Below are 18,868 nucleotides of genomic sequence, written 5' to 3'. Positions count from 1 at the left end.
TAGAGGAAAGGAGATCTTTGCTTAATCTAATATTCTTACTATATTTGGGGAAGGAAATTTCAGAAGAAAGATAAGTAACATGTCAGCAAGCAAAGTGCATCAGCAAAAATCACCTCAGAGGGATGAGACACAAAGAAAAATAATACCAAAGAAAAGGGAAATGGAATCTATTGAAGATACCAATGTGGATGCAGTGAACTCGCCAATCAACTTAGATTATAAAAACAACCATATAGAAGAGAGAAGCAAGGCTAGTTAACAAAATATGACAAAAAGAACATGCACAGAATTGCAAAAGATAATGTCCAGAATGCTAAAGTTCAGAATCAGTGGAGGCTGATGACAGATACTAGGGACAGCAAAATACATATATTAGCCATGAGAGAAAAGGGATGAATTAATTAATACATTCTTTGCTTTAGAAAATGAAAGAAAGGTGCATTAGTTACTTGGCCTTCTATGTGCCAGGCACTGAGCTAAATATTTTTTAAAATATCATTTCATTTGATCTTCACAACAACCTTAAGAAGTAGGCATTATTATTATTACCTCCACATTACATTAGAAGAAACTGAGGCAGACAGAAATTAAATTATCTGCCCAAAGTTAACAGCTAGTAAGCATCTCTGGCCAAATTTGAACTTGGGTCTTTCTGATTCCAGATCCAGCACTGTACTCACAGTGCCACCTAGATGGTTCAACTTATAATCTTCTTTAATAGTTGATAAAATAATAATAACAGACAACAGAGAGAAAATGGAACTATTCCTATCTGGCTTTTTTTTTCTCTTAGTAAGAGTGAGGGTGGGAGGAAGGAAGGAAGAAAGTTGCATATGTTTTCTGAAAAAATCAACTTTACAAATATAAGGAAAACAAAAGATAACTAGAATTTAATTCATGAGAAAATTATACATTATTTTTATGAATTGATTAAAAATCCATGTATTAATTGCAGATTACAAATCTATGAGAATATTGGAAAAAGATGAATAAGCATTGTTGATTGTCAAATCACTTTGATAATTCATGTTAAGAACTAATCCATTCTCATTGGTTCTTTACATTGTCTTTCCATAAATGTTCCATAGAGGATCTCCCAAAATGCTAATGGGCTTTCTCTATTGATGAAACATTTTCCCTAAAATCCTTCATATATTAGATTCACAATAAGAATAGTCATTCTATATTCTGCCTTGCTGATACATCTCACAATTGATACATATTCACAACTGGTAGCCATATTTTAGTAATGATGTTTAGGTGATAGACACAGTGAAGGAAATAAGGATTGGTTGATAAAACTTGAGATGCTTAGTTGAAGTGGAGAAGAGAAAACTTAGCAGGGACATAATAGCCATCTTCTGGTCATTGAAGGATAAACTCAGGGAAGTGGCATATGGCCCCTAAGACCTGTGAGTAGAATTTCAAATTTAGGTTCAAAGTCATGAAAACTCCCTTCCAACTGGAGCTGTTCCCCAGGGGAGGACAGATAAATGTTTGACAACTGGCTATCCAAAAAAAGAAGGAATGTGAGTACATTTTTAAGTTTAATCTGCATTACTAACCCTTTTGCCAAGTCTAAACAATTAACAAATTGATAAATCAAACTCTGATTTATAGTGCTTGTTGATTTTAGGGATATAAATACTCACTCTGAAAATTTAACACTTGGTTCCTTCAAAGCAGTTTGAACTGACATACTGTACACCTCCTAGATTATCTCTCCATTCCATTCCCAATGCAAATGGCTGTCTTGGGAAATAATGAGTTCAGTTACTGGGGATCTTAAAGCAAAAGTTGCTTCAATTTTTTTTTTTTTTTTTTTTTTTAGGAATAGTATAAACAGAGTTATTGCACAGTAAAGCTGGAACTAGAAATCCTTTTCCAATTCTAGGATTCTACAGTGATGTATAAATTGAGGGAACATAGTGAAATTTGTAGGAAACAGCAAAATTGATTAATCCTGCCTAGAAGTATGTTTTGGTGGAATAAGCATCAACTTTCCCAGAGAAAACAACAAAAGCTAATAAATCTGAGACAATATATTTAAGTCAAACTGGAGTTTCCATGGTATTTTAAGAGAAATAAATGCTTATTTTCACCTTGCCAAATACAAACAGTTAAACTGAGCAGTTTTGCTCATTCTGAGAGCTTTCCATAAAGCTATATGACTACCCATGTCAAATCTCAATAATACCATACCAAAAACATTGTTCATGCTTCATTCAGCCTGGCAACATGCAATTTCACCCCCAAAGCTTGGTTTTATCACTTATTGGCTTAAAAATCAAATTAAAAGACAAAGGTATCACTTAAAAATCATAATATAACATCAATTATCTAAATCATGCATTCAAGTGGTATTAATTTCACTTATCACATTCTTTAAATTTAAAACAGGAACACAATATTTTGTCCTGGATCAGTCCTTTTCAGCCTAGAAAAAAAACATGAGTATCTTTGTTAAAAAAACAAACAAACAAAGTGTGCCCCATAATGGGATCAGTGATTTTCTCTCCTACTGAAATGAGCACTTGATTGAGAATCATATGCGATTGAGTTCTTCCTAACTCTGCCACAAAATAGATTTATGACTTTAAGCAAATTATTTCATTTCTCAATCCCAATTTTTCTTATTTAAAAATTGAGGTGATTGGACTAGCTGGACCCTAAAACCCCTTCCATTTCTAAATTCCTATATATACTGATATACACACACATACACATACACACACACACACACACACACGCACACACCTATACACCAGAAGAGAAATTCTTGGCCATTTATCTACCATTCTGTGGATCACAACTTGTAACTGATAATGCTGGTGTTCTATGAAGAGAATCTAATCCAATTCAGTCTTTTTGATTATGCAAGTCAATCAACTTGATTTGAATGGTACTATGTCTAATTACCAGTTCACTTCTATCATTTTGAATACATAACATATAAACATAATATGATCCCCAAATTCCCTGCTAATATAAAAACATTGTTATAATGCTATAAGTAGAAATGAGGGCAAGAGATATTCACTGTATAGTAAGAAATTGATAAGAAGTGGTCCATTTGGATTTTCCAGTGAATTCCATGAAACTTTCAAAGCACAATTTATAAACTACCAAAACAAATCTAAAAATTGGAAAAGAAGTTACTCTAACCAAATTCCTTTTGTACTGGACAAAGATGTTGCAGTATCCATTGGTGGTTAAAAAGAGACAAGGAAAAGGAAAACTATAAATGAATTTTAGTAGTGAATACTGATGGAAAGTTTTAAAATAAAAACTCAATAAAGAAATTAAAGCAATATGTTCAGATTGCATTCATAACCAAAAATATTTTAACTTAGGGGAAATCAGCACAATTAATTAGTTTGCTGATATATAAATAACAAAGCCAGCAATTATTTCAATAAAAACAGAAAAAACGCTGAATAAGGCACACATTTTTTTAGAATGTTCAATGCTGAAAACTACTTTGGTTGACTATCCAAATGTAATAAAAGGACTTAATTTGTTTAGTTTTATTTTTCAATCTGATGAGATTGGGCAGGGGGAGTAGGCCGAGAATAAAGATAAGATATGTGTGTGTGCACACACACATATAGACACAGAAAAGTTTTTTTTTTCAAAGGAAAGAGGGTCATTGAAGCATTTTTAAAATTCATAAGAGAATAGAAGAAAATTCTCAGGGAACCACAGACATATTGAATAGCTTTGAAAGTTACATTACTAAATTTGTTGTTTTTTCAAAAGCAAATTCCATATAATTGATATCAAAAGTTTCATCATAATCCTCTTTTTTAAAGCCCTATGTCTATATAGATATGGTGGCTTTATTTAATGTTTGTTAAGTTCTGAATTTAAAAAAAAATTACTTAGAAAACAATCATAAACATGAAACTGGGCATATCCTAAACCAAGAGTTGTATGAACTGATAGGGAAGCAATAAGAACTATAAGAACAACACAGAAAATAATGTAAAGGAAAAGTAGACAGAAGGAAAACCCAGTTCTGCATAATAATAACAACCAATCTTGAATCATTGAAATCATTGAAAAATGAGGATAATTTATTCCACTCAGCAGAGACGTAGGTACATATGGCATCAGAACGTTACATTTCCTGTTGAACACATTCATTATTAGCTATTTTTACTTAACAGCTTTTATGATTATTGATTTTGTGATAGAAGACTCTGTTTGTAAAAAGTCCCATCAATAATATATATATTAAAGTAATTGAAAAATATATTCCATAGATCTATCTATATCTATAGAAAAGGAAAAAGAATTGAAAAGGAAAGAGGAAGTGGGGAGGAAGAAGGGGAGAGGCATGAATTACTGTCTACTAATTTTTTATCCTCCTGGTACATATATTAAAATCAATCACTTCATCAAAAATCTCTCATTAGGGGCCTGCTCAGTATATAACTCTATTCCTATAAGATCCCTTTTTCCCTACCCCTACCTGGCAGACACATTCAAGGAGAAAATTATTTAATTCAATTCTTTTTTAATCCAATAATATTTTCCCTGTCTCTGGGATTCATCTGAAATGATTAATCCAAATTCATTTATCAAAGTTTTTTTTTTCTTCCATCTTGTAGGTTCACATTGATCCAACCACTCCTAAATATGAGGTTTTGACTTTTTGAAATATTTTTCTCAGACTTCTTGCATCTCACACATTTTGGTAAAGTACTAAATTCAGGATGAAACTCTAAGCCTTGTTATTCTTCTGGAATACCTCTAAGAAAAGGAAACAAAACATAAAGGTCTCTAAATACTCAAAATAGATGTCAAAATCTATTACTAAGTGTTATATGATCTTTTTTTAGAAAGCACAGCAGACTGTCAGAGCTTAGTTATTTGTACACTATGCACAATTCTAATAAGTTTGGCTATGTTGTTTCTAAACACAGAAAATTAGAAATGGAAAATTAGAAAAGAAAAATAGGTCTACCATGGGCAGATGCAATAGAGGAGACAGGAAAAACTATTTAAACATCCTAGAAAACAGATACAAAAATCAGAGGGAAAATCAGTGTGAAACAACCTATATAAAGGCAAATAATCCTCAACAAATTCACAATCCTTGAAGGTATCGTGTTAAAGTTATAGTTCAGTACAATATAAAAACAAACAAAACAAAAACATTTATCAAGCAAAAAAAGAGGGAAAAATGCTTCAGTTGATATTCTTAGTGATCACCCAGAATCACAAATCATAAAGAAAATGTTCAATTGAATTCTGTAAACTCTGCTTAAAAAGGCAGAAATATATGTCACTCAATGATTCCTATCCAAAATTGAAATGGAATTCTTGGTGTTTGATTGCTTTGAAGGGTGCACCTGTAGATCTCTATAAAACCCAATTATTCAAATACCTATCTCTTGAGAATTCTGGTCAACCAAGATTTTATTTCAACACTTTTCCTATTAATCTATATATTGTATATATGTGCCTATACATTGAGATATACACATGTGCATATACATACTCATTTATATACATATGCTAATGTGCCTAATAAAGTTACACAATGGCATGAAATCAGTAATCAATCCCTACAATTCAAAATTTTATTCCTAAAGAAATATAAAAATTATAGGGATTTTTTCCCCTAAAATGAGTCTAAAATTAAAGAAGTTCACAACATGATGGATATTTAATGATTTCCCTTCATATACAACGTATCTTTGTGATACCAATTGACTTTTGTACTTAATTTTTCTTTTACTCCTTTTATTTATTTTATTCTGAAGTTAAAAATAAAGCAAGCATTTCCATACCATAAAAGAATAGGAGTAGGGGAAAGATGACAGTACCTGAAAGTGCAAATCAATTAGGTACTCATTGCTATTCCTTTTAAATATATAATAAAGTTATTATGTAGCTTTCCTTTTTTTCTTCCCTCCCCCCAAGGTAGAGATAGCTACAATTAGACACACATATACACACACAAACACATATACACATATGTGTGCATGTAAGACTATTCTAATACCATTCTATCAGTTCTTTTGCTGAATGCAGATAGCATCTTCTATCATACATCTTTTGTAGTTAATTTGGTGATTTGTAATTGTCAAAACAACTTAATCACTCAAACCCCCCCCACCAAATTTTGGGTTTTTGTTGTTGTTTTTTGCTAAGGCAATTGGGGTTAAATGATTTATCTCAGGGTCACACAGCTAGGGAGTGTTATGTGTCTGAGACCAGATTTGAACTCAGATCCTCCTGACTTCAGGGTTGGTGCTCTATCCACTGCATCACCTAGTAGCCCTGAGAAAATTTTTCTTAAAACATTGTTGCTGTTACTCTATACAACATTCTATTGGTTCTGCTCATTTTGTTCTTCATTATGTGCCAGTCTACCCATGTTTTTCTAAGATCGTTGAGCTTCTCATTTCTTATGATTTAGTAGTGTTCCATTACAGTCATATATCACAACTTGTTTAGCCATTCCCCAATTGATGGGTAACCCCAAAATTTCAAGTTCTTTGCCACTACAAGAGAGCCTCTATAAATATTTTAGAACATATAGGTTCTTTTCCTTTTTCCCTGATTATTTCTGAAAACAGACCTAGTACTAGTATTTCTGGATCACATATTTAATTTTAATTTTTTAATTAAAATTTTAAAATGTTGATGTTTGTCATTTTTATTTAATTTTCCCATTGCTTTAGCTTTGATCTCTATGTTGCAGGCTCCATGAGACATCTTGTCTTACACTTCTTGATATCTCTCATGAATTCCTTTCTCACTGTTTAAAGTTCTAATAGTAAAATTTATACACTGCAATTTTTACATATATTTCATTCCATATTTTCCAAATCCAAAAATGCTTTGAATCTATAATTCAAGAAAATTCTATTGATCTGCATTCAGAGAAAGAACTGATAAATAGAAATAAGTAGAGAATCTATAATTCAAGAAAATTCATCATGGCACTGTATGGAACACATACCTTATAGAAATTGAAAGTGCAGTCTCTATGTGTTGCTGTCTCTTTCTGATGTCATATGTAGGTCTACTCCAACAAAGTCCTTGTGGGCAATAGAAAGAGAAAGTAAACATCATAGAGATGCACTCCTTCCTGCCATGATTTTACTATTCTTGCACATATAGCAAACAAATAAGTGAAATGTTTCTTCTTAACCTTTTAACCAGAGTATAACTGAAGAGTCTCTTCCCACAACACACATATATACATGCACATACACACCTATATACACACAACCAAAAACTAATTTACTTTAGTAAAGATTAATACTGGTCAAATAAGTATAAGAGATTGAGTGTATATATTTTTAGATATCATCACCAACTCATTCACAAATACTTTAAAAGAATATAAGTAATAATAATAATAATATACAAGTAACTCTATATAGTACCTTACAGTTTTCACAGTGTTTTATTCACATAATATCATTGTTACTTCATAACAACCTTGTAAGTAAAGTATTTTATGTCTTCATTTTGAAGATCAGGAAATAGAATCTAGAGAAAATTGATTCCACTCAGTAAGTTTTTGTTTTAAGTACCTACCATCTGGAACAGGGCTTCTTAAATTTTTTTCACTCAATCCTTTTTTGCTCAAGAAATTTTTACATGCATTTTTATGTAGGTGTATAATATAGATATGTGAATCAAATATTTCCTGATAATAAATCATAATTTCATGACCCCACATTTAGTTATCCCACATGGTTATACCCCACATGAGGTGATAACTCACATTTTTAAGAAGGTGGGATCTAGAGGACAGGTACACAAAAGTAAAAGTCTATGGGTATATATCTGGTTACTGTCAAAAGCTTCATTTGAATTCAAATTTTATGAATCCTAAATGTAACACTCTATCCAGTAATCTAAACATAAAAAAATCAATATTTGACCTATTTAATCACACAAGGCATCTTACAAGTCATATTAAAGTTTTAAGTATATTAAGATAAATTAAGCAAATAATAAATCATCTATTCTTTTATTATTACACACATTATATTAACATACAATTTGCATACATATATTTGTATACTACCTATTTAAAAATATAAGTGTACATATATGGATATTTATAGTTTATATGCTTTATATATGTGTGTGAATATGTCATATATATATGTATATTTATTTTAGTGGTGATTTTTTAGGACATTTCAAATATTCCATAACAAACTCAATATACTTTTTTTCTAAGAGTTTTGAAATTATCAGAACAAACTTAATTGTGTTGTCCATTGCTTGAGTTTTGTGTCCCCCAAATTTGACTTTATAAATCCCACCAGTATGTCTGCATATTGTTTAAGAATCACACAGGGTTTTTAAATGCTCACAAACCCACTCAAGCCATTTAAAACCAAAGCGTAAATTGATCAAGTGAGGATTGAGAGCAATATGTGGCCCAAAGTGTTTTGAAGAAAAGTGGATTTGTTTGGGGGAGTAAGTAGCCTCATGTGGACACTCCTAAGTGCTTGTTCTATTGAGCTACATCTGGTGTTCATTGTTTCTTTTTCTTCATGGCATCTCATTTCCTCCATTTCTTCCATTTCCTGATTTTGGCATCCATTCTTCTTACATTACATTCCTGTGTTCAGAGAATAAGCCCTCTTTGTTTTGCAAAATGTAAAGAGTCCACACCAGATTTTCTGGAAAGCTGTGGGAATTAATTAAGCTGGAAGATAGTTACCATGAGAGAGGAACTTCCAAATTTAAAGGGGGAGAAACAAGCTTAATCAAAACTAGAATGTTTTTAAATATATGAGACCTTTGGTGGTCAATGAAATTTAACACACATTTCCTTATCACAGCATCTTTTGTTTCAATTATAATGTCAACAGTTTGTTTAAAAAAAAAAGGTAAAAATTTAGCCTGTTAGCTTTCTCTTAGTTTTTAAACACAAATAACAACAAAAGCTTCAAATGAATTGATGCCAGAGAAGATTAGTTTCATAGTGTTTCATTTACAGTCTCCATGGGAACATTTTTTTTGTCATTAATATATTTAGTATTTATAGTGTTAATATCACCACATAATTATCATTACCTTCCTTTTACAATGAGAAAAGAGGTATTGTCTATTATTTTTCTTCCTGCCTGATAAATGACATTTTTTAATGTAATGCTGGTTCCTATAGATTCTATAGACTGTTTTAGTGGATACAGTTGGAGTCAGAAATATTTGGATTCAAATTCTGCCTCAGACATTTAGTAGCTGCATGAGTATGAAGTTTTGGCCCTTTGACATTCAATTTTTTCATCTATAAAATGGGGAAAATGGCAATGTCCACTTCACAAGATTGTTGTGAAAAGCAAATGAATATAAAACCTAGATGTACTTATTAAAGAATAATTTCTCCAATACATAATTAATTAAAGTGAAAAGAATTATCCCATAAAATCAAAAGTTTAAATCATGGTAACAGAAGCATTGATTGAACACAAATATGTAAGGCTAAAAATGGAATCTGGGGGCAGAAATAAAAGGACTATGAACGTTAATTCTTCTTACCAAAGACGTTATAGAATAATAAAACATGTGAAACAATTACATAGCCCAATCACATGACAAGAAGAGTTGTTTCTAGCATAACTCACCACCTCTAAAACTAGAAAAGGAAAAATTGAGGCAGCCAAATTTCATCAGAGAGAGAGAGAGAGAGAGAGAGAGAGAGAGAGAGAGAGAGAGAGAAACATAATACAAAGTAAGAGCCTAAGAAAATTACATTGATAGATAAAATACCTAAATTTCCCAATCTCTACATCTTCACACACACACACACACACACACACACACACATACACAAATTGGCATACCTATGTGCTAGATACAACTAATAAAAATATCTTGACTGGTCTTTTTCATCATTCAGCTCTGGCAACACCCTACCTGGTCTACCTCATAGCAGTGAAGCAATTTGTGTGCTCTGTCAGTGGAAGGTAAAAGGGACTGAACAGTGAGGAGCAAAGCCAGAGACAAGTTCCTAGAAATGCAAAAAGTTTGAAAGATAACAAGTCCAAGGCAGAAAGGCTGGCTGTGAGCTTAGCTCCCAAACACATCAATAGGCAATCTCAGTCAGAAGGAAAAATGAGTAAGAATAGTTTAAGCTATAACACAATGAATAAAAGTATGTGAAATCAAATCTTATGGTACAAAAAGGAGCAAAATAATAAGTTCTACGTGTTACCCAAAAATCATGAAACAATAAATTTCCCCAAAAAACACTCCAAAATTGTTTGGGGAAAAAAAGAAATATTTTCAAAGAAAACATCCCCCCCTATCTATCAGCCTGAAAAAAGAAGATCCGTTGGAAGAGCTGTGGGAAAACAGGTATGCTGGTACAATTTTGAAAGAGCTGTGGATTTATCTAGTCATTCTGGAAGACAATTTGAAAATGTGTAGGAAATTATCAAATTGTGTGCTCTTTTTCTACTATACTTATATGCCAAAGCAATTAAAGAGAAGGATCTATATGTACAAAACTATTTATGGAAAGTTTTCATGATCCCATTGGGGAGTGACTAAACAAAGCATGAAATATTAATGTAATGGAAAACTATTGTGCCATAATGAATGGAAAATTTCAAAAGAAACTGGGAAGACCTCTATAAGCTGAAACAAAATGAAGTACTTCATTCAAGAGAAAGAACTTATATATATATATATATATATATATCCTTGTCCATGCTATTTTCTATTTATGCCCCATCCCAATTTCCACCTTCATCTCAGTCTATCCAGTTAGACCTCCACTAAGTATTACACCATCCTCGAATAAACTCTCAGTAGCTTACTGTGTGATCAAATGACAGCTGTTATCATCTTCCTGACAATAACTATGGTGTTAGATATTCCAAATATTTGGATGTTTAAAATAAAGGATATCACAACCCAACAAAACTTTAATGACACTTTCAATTTTTGTTCTGACACCTATCTCAAAGAATCTCTTTATGACTCACATGCAGAAAATGTACTTTATTATACATTTCACCTCCAAACAAGAAGGTCCTACTCTTAGATTCATGTTCTGTTCAAAAGCAGAAAGGATAATTTTCCCATGTATTCCTGAGATCTAAGATAAATGGATCCATGAGGTCAAAAAGCATGTTTGGTCTTCCTACAATGCTAGCTACATTTGCAAGTATTTTTGTATATTTGCAAGTATTTTTGTATAAATATAAAAAATTCAATAAATGTTAGTGGCTCTCTATCACTTCTAGAATCAGGGATAAACCTCTCTGTTTGACATTTGAAGTCCACACCTGCTTTTTTACACATTACTCTGTTTCACACATTCTATGATAAAGTCAAACTGACTTTCTTACCTTTTCCTCAGACATAACACTCTATCTCCTGCCTCTATGACTTTGCATCAACTGTTCCTCACACCTACCATACACTTTCTTCTCACCTTCACCTCTTAAAATTTCTGCTTTCCTTAAAAGCTTAATTCAAACATTACTTTCTATACAGTCTTCCTGTTTCATCCACTCAACCAGTGACTTCCTCCCCCACCTCAACAAATTCCCTTGTATTTATTTTGCATATGTTCAATAAATATGTAATATATATTATAATATAAATGTAAATAAATAATATATTATAATATATAATATAATAAATATATAAATATAAATAAATAAAAGTTAACAATCACATAGTGCTTACTATATGCCAGACACTGTGCTAAGTGCTTTACAAAGATTATCTCATTTGGAATATCATAATAATCCTGGTAGATAGAGGTTATTATTATCATCCTCATTTACAGATGATAAAGATGAGGCAAAGAGAGAGAAAAGAATGAGTTGCCCAGGGTGACACAGACATACTAAGTATTTAAGGCTGGATTTTAATTCAGATCTTCCTGACTCCAGACTCGGAACCCTATCTACTGTGCTGTATACATTATCTCTACATGACATGTGTTGTCTTCTACATTAAAATATATGCTCAGTGAATACAGAAGCTACTTTTTTTGGTCTTTTTATCCCTCACACCTTATACAGTATCTGATGTTTATCAGGTGCTTAGTAAATGCTGTTGAATTGATTAAGAAAACGTGACAAACAAAAGTTGCTTTAGGGAAGGTAGGGAAGGGAAAGGAAGAACATATGAACATTCTTTAATTTTCATTTTGATAAGTAATATATGTTCCATATTCTACAAAATGCATTCTGGTCACTATTTAAAATTTTTAAAATGTTTTCTTTTAAACACATTTTCCAATGCCTTATTTCTGTTTGACCACAGTATGCTTCTTCAACACCAAGCAACTCAATAATTGAGAAACTGGTGGCTTTTATGTGGTTTTCATGAAAATATTTCATTGGGTTTTAGATAAGTGATTTCATATTTGCCAAAATATATTTTCAGTTTTACTTACATGTGATTTCATTTGAGAAAATAGTGTTAAAGCATTATAGTAATGTAATCATGCCTCAAGACCAAGAAGCCATATCAAATAAAAATAATGTTGAGCTCTTTTAACTTCTTGCTTTGAACCTATTTGAACTATTGAGAGAAAAGGTCGGGGGCGGGGGGAAGAAAAAGAAGAAAGCTTACAATTTTTTTTCATAAATTGTTAATTTAGAATCTTTCAATCATGTGTGGTTCATACTAGATTTTGCCATTTTGAGAATTCAATTTCTTAGGATCGTAAACTTCAGTCTTGAAAAGCTCTTAGAGATACTCAAATACAGAAACTTCCTTTCCTAGATAAAATGACCAAGGTAAAGCAGAGAACAGATAAAGGAATTTGCACAACTAGGAAAGTCTCCAAACAAAGATAAACCCAGACCTGGGACTCTAAAACCAGTTCTTTTTCCACTGTGTCATAAATAACATTGACCAAGAGTGAAAATGTGGCTCTCTCAGGTCACTGAGAGCAGATTACATATCAGGTTAAATGCTTCATTCACAATCTGAGATGTACAAAACCATCTAACAGAAACTTCCTCCGACCCCCAAATAAAAGGCAGTCTGCTAGGACAGACAACAAGGTAGAGGTTGAGATTAAGACATAGATGGAAGATAGATCTGATATAGAATTAGATAATATGGATTTGCATACATTGACATAGATATAGATGCTAGATATGGATATAGTTGTTGTTCAGTCATGTTTGACTCTTCATAACTCCACAGACCATACTCTTCATGAGATTTTCTTGGTCAAGATAGAGTGGTTTGCCATTTCTTCTCCAGTGGATGAAGGCAAATAGGGTGAAGTGACTTGCCCAGGATCACATAGCTAGTAAGTGTCTGAAACTGGATATGAATTCAAATCTTCCTGATTCCAGGCCCAACATTCTTTATTTGGCTACTTTATAGATATAATATACCATTATAGATATAAAGAGTTAGAGATGATATAGATACAGATATGATACAAGTATATAGATATATAGATACATAAATATAGAGATGATATAAATACAGATGCAGATACAGAGACAAAGATGATACAGATTTTAAGCCACCTTGGAAAATTGAAGCTGCTGCCAAGGAAATTAAAAGCAATGAATAACAAGTATCTTTGGAGGATCTAGAGCTACTCTGCCAAAGTCTTAAATCTATTTATATAGTCTTCTTGCTCAAAAGGTCCACAACTTCATCTCAAATCAATCTACCTAGGTAGATGGAGAATGAAAGTTAACCCACGCTATCCCGGGTATTTTTCAGATCAGCTTGGCTCACAACACTAATTGCGGTTAATTCAACCCTCTCCAGTTTTCTTGATGTGTTAGCCCACTTTAGTAGTCACTCTCATTAAGTATTTTCATTGCACATTGGTCAGAAGAAGAAGAAAAAGACATAGGAATAGATATGAAATCTTACTGAGGTAAATGAAATTTTTCAAAAACATTTGTAATTCTTAAATATTGATTATTTAACTGATCTCCATAAAACTGATGGTCTCTTTTTTGAATGATAATCTTTTTTCTTGTTCTTTACAAAATAAAGTGGACAATTGAACTTTGATCACAATGGCGTCAGTAGAAGAACGAAGCCAAAATGTCATTTTTTTCTAGATAGTTAGTATCCTATCTTCCTGGACTTTGCAGGCAACTGAAAATGTAGTGGAGAATAAAGACAAGAGTATATTATTTAGAATGATTACATTAATGTAAATGAAAACAACACTCCACGACAGCCAAATTAATTGCAATAATCCATCTTGGTCCCAGCTCAGAAATGGTGAAACACATTTCTCATCTCTCAGCAGAGAGGTGGGTGACCCTGGATGCAGAATGCCACACATAATTTCAGTCAGTAGCATGCTTTCAATTAACTTTGATGAGTGATTCTTTTTATTTCAATAAAAGCATCAAGGCTAGGGACAGAGGCAACAGGCCAGGATATAGTTAATATTATAAAATCTAAAAGCTATCAATAAAACATTCCAAAGACAGGACTTACTTCTAACAATGATGACTGTCATTCAATGTTTTGGTTCTGATTTCAAGTTTGAAAATCAACTCTCAATAACCCTCTTAGGAAAGTAAGGCAAGGATTATGAGTCTTGTCTGAGAAGAAAAGGAAACTGGATATTAGGTGACTTCCCATAGTCATACAGTCATTGTCAGAGAGGATTTGAATCCATTTCTTCTTAATGCCAAAAACAGCCTCCTCTCTCAATCAAAGGCTAATTTGAATTATTAAATGAACAAGCTATTTATATTTTTACCCATAAATTTCATTGCCTAGTACAATGTCTCCCACATAGCAGGTGCTAAATAAATGCTTAGTAAGTGACTGACTGACTAAAGTTGGTGCTATGCAAAACTAACAATAATAAGAGTAACAGTTGTGGACTGGTGGACAGAGAGACAATTTCCAGCCTGGGGTCTAATCTTAACACTGAATCAGAAGTTCTTGTGTTTGGATTTCAAATATGCTACTTTTATAGCACGACATGTATAACTTTGGACATTTCATCTGAAGGACAGATTAAGATTTTTCTAGCTCTAAAATCTCTAGCATGCTGATTATGTGAATTTCAATATAAAATCCTACTTGAAATTTTTCAAAATCTCACTGCTAACTTAAAGGAAGGAAGAGGGAAAACTGGTTAATGTGAAATTCAAAAATTATATCATAGAATCATAAATTTAGAAGTAGAAGAAACCTCAGAAAGTCATCAAGATTTACATCCTCTTGCTCTCAGAAAAACCTGAAAAATCCTCCATGAGCTCAAGCAAAATAGAATATGCTATAATGTACAAAGTAATAGAAATGTTGTGAAATGATCAGCTGTGAAAAAACAATCCATGACTATTCTGAAGAACTTATGATGAAAAATGCTATTCATACTCAGAGAAAGAACTGATTGTGTATGAATACAGACTGAAGCAGACTTTTAAAAACTTTTTTGGTCTATGTTTTTTTTTGCAAAATGCAAAAGTTTTGCATAACTTCACATGTGCTTTTTCAATGGGGGAGGGAGTGTGGGGAGGAAGGGAGAGAATCTGGAAACCAAAGTTTTAAAAACAAATGTAAAAAAAATGTTTTACATGTAACTGAGGAAAATAAAGAATATTAAATTTTTTTTAAAGACCTGCATTCTCCTTTTGCAGAATTTTACCAAAGGATAGAAAAGGTAGTTAGCTTAGAAATATTCTATTTATAGCCAAAATTTTACTTTTCAAAGTTATTTGTCAATTTCAAATATGAAAATTGATGTTAAAGCAACCTGTAATACACAGATTTTGATGTTTGTCTATTTAATTCATTTTTTAAAATTTGTTTTAATTGTGGTTTCATGATATAATATTAACATCTAATGAATAGGATAGTTGCAAGGTCTAAATGAGATTTTTACAGATATATGCACACAAGTGTGCATAATTTTGTATGTGTGTATTTGTATGCATGTATATATACCTGTGTCTGAGTACATGTGTCTGTATTTTCATGTCTACATGCGTGCACGTCTACATCTATATGTGTGCACATGCATGCATTGTATGCATGTATACTTACACATTTTACCTATAAACATCCCTTCATTCACATGCATATATCTATAGAAATTTATATACACATAAACATAGTACTTTCCAAATCTTAAATATTTACTCAAAGGTTAGTTATTATTACTAACATGTTCTTTGCACTTGGCAGGTATTCAGTGATTGTTGTATTGTTAAATTATATTCTACAGAAAAAGTCAACCTAAACATTATATACTAATATTCTAAATTTTAGGGGAGGAAATCAAAGGAGACAAGCCTAGAAATAAAACAAAGGAGATCTCAAGAAAAAAAAAATTCTTTCTGATGCATATGTAAGTAACTGCTAGCAAAGACAGGTATTTTCTACCTAGAATAGATTCTTAATTTCTCAAATACCTTAATGTTTTTAGTCATTAAACTTGGATGAAAGTATTGCATTAAGTCATTCTAAGACCTCTATTCAAATTCCAGTTTTAATGATATAAAAAAAGCTGTCTATCCCATTTGATATCCATGTATTTGTTTAATATCAATATCTATTCTTAGGAACTTGGACTACAAAAATATAACTAATATTGACTAATACAGTGTTTATCATGCTTAATTAAATAAGTCTTTATTTGTAAAATCAGAGAAAATATGCGTGACTAGTACTGCAAATTTCAGTTTGAAGGGAAAATGAATTTATTTTCGACAAGCTCAAAGATACAAGGGGAAAATTTATCTTGTGTATTATCTAATAGGCCTTCCAGAACTAAAGACCACAGGAGGTAAGGCTAACAAAATTAATATGCAAAGAAGCTCAACACCAGGGACCTATAATTTTCTTGCAAATGGTTTCACTTTAAGGATGAAACAACACAATACAATACCAATTTCTTTCTTGCACTCTTTCTCTCTTTCTCTCTCTCTCCCCCTCCCTCTCTTTCTTTCTCCCTCCCACTTTCTTTCTTTTTTTTTTTTTTTTGCAAATAGATGAAGCTTTATAAAAAAAAAAATTAACACATGACAGCAGGTGGGAAGAATGAAGACAAGTGGATATTCAAAGTAGAGACAATCCAAATTTTATTTGTCTAACATTTCACAAATGGATTTGAATTCATTGGCATGTGTGTAAAAATAAATAAATAAATAAATAAATGCATCAATATGGCTAGAAATATTTAATCAATTAAGGATTATCTGTCAGGTAAAGTAAGTGTTTGGCAAATAATTATGCATTCATTAAAAATTAAAGACCATCAAACAATTTTTTTAAATGACAAAGTTGTAGGAATTGATGTGGTTTATTGGACAATATTTTCTCTTGAATCTGTGTTCAGAAAAGCTTTTTTTTAAATTATATCCCTGACATAATTAATGAATGATTACAGCAATGACTGTATCAAGAATCCTAAGTCATTTTTGTAAGATGGACACTTTTGGCAAAGTCCATAGACCATTTTTCAGTACAATATTTCTAAATACATAATATAAATTACATAGAGTTATATTGAAACCCAAACCTAGTAAAATTCAGTTATCAAAAGACCTTAAAAAATTAAATTTATGGAATCCAAGTTAAGAACCTGTGTACTAGAAAATAACAATAATGTCTTTATTGATTTGTACTTGATTTCCAAATAAAAGTCACACAGAGGGCAACCTCCTGACATTTTGAAAAGTTAAATCTGGTCAATGGAAATTAAACCTATTTTTGCTTGGTTGTGGAATTTGGCATTTAACACCATGTTCATCTCTGTTCTATAATCCGTTGGCAAGAGATAGGTGTTGTTTGTCTTCTCGTAAAGAGCTCATTGTGATTAGGTTTTTAAAATGTATTCCTGCTCCCCAGGAATTGGTTCAATGCTGCACTGTCCCTATCAATTTAAAAGAGGTTAGTGTCAGACAAGCTTTGAAACTAACAAATCAGTTGGATATAATTTGAAATTTTAAAATCTGCGCTTTCAAGAGAAAAGAACAGTGTCAGGTTTCATTTCTTGTCCTAACTTTCTCTCATGATTTGATTTTCAGATAGGTCCAAATATGATGTGTTATAGCAATACAACAAATGAATATTAAAGCTGAGAAAAGGAATTACATGCCTTTTGATTGTGAATTCTTCTGTGAATAAGTGATTAAATGTACATAAGCCTTCTCTAATTGGTGATCCGTGGCTGTTAGTTTCGCTCATGATCTATATATTAAGACTGTTTTAATAAATCAAATAGATACAGTGCTTAGGGGTGTGTATGTGTGTATATGTTTTCACAATAGTACATAAAACACAAACAGGAATGATAATGAAATAAAACTATAGCTGATATCAAATAAAATTATTCTACTTCAGCAACAAGAAAAATTAATCCCTTGACCATTCAGTGTATTAGTTCTTAAATTAGTCAGATTCTTGGGCTGTTCTTTAAGCTCTCAAATATGAAATCATAATCATTACTATTAATTGATTGTTGTTCTGGACTTTTCAACAGGACGTTTAAAATAAATAAATAAAGAGTAACTGTGTTGTACCCTAGGGAAGAACTGATATTCTCAGCCTGAAGTGTTTAATATACATTTATTTAAATGGGAAGTTGCACTTTGCCTGAGGAATGAGTATTTAAATTGACAGCTTAATAAAATTCCTAAGTAATGTTGCCTACTCCCTCCATTTACTTATTAGTAATATTTTAAAATCATTCATTCATAGACACCAGAAAAGCTAAGTTAACTAATTGTTTAGGGATATGCTAATTGTTTAGGGGATTAAATGTTAAATCCAAGACTTCTTTTGAAATTATACACTTTAAGACTTTGATCTCAAATTTCATTTGCTAAAAATAAGTAAAAATCTCTGGACTCTTTAATAAAATGTTTAACAGCATAGGAACAACAAAAACATCATAGATAAATAATGC

The sequence above is a fragment of the Sarcophilus harrisii genome, chromosome 3 (genome assembly GCF_902635505.1).
Source record: "Sarcophilus harrisii chromosome 3, mSarHar1.11, whole genome shotgun sequence".
In the NCBI taxonomy this organism is placed as follows: domain Eukaryota; kingdom Metazoa; phylum Chordata; class Mammalia; order Dasyuromorphia; family Dasyuridae; genus Sarcophilus; species Sarcophilus harrisii.
Note: the sequence above shows the minus strand (reverse complement) of the source record.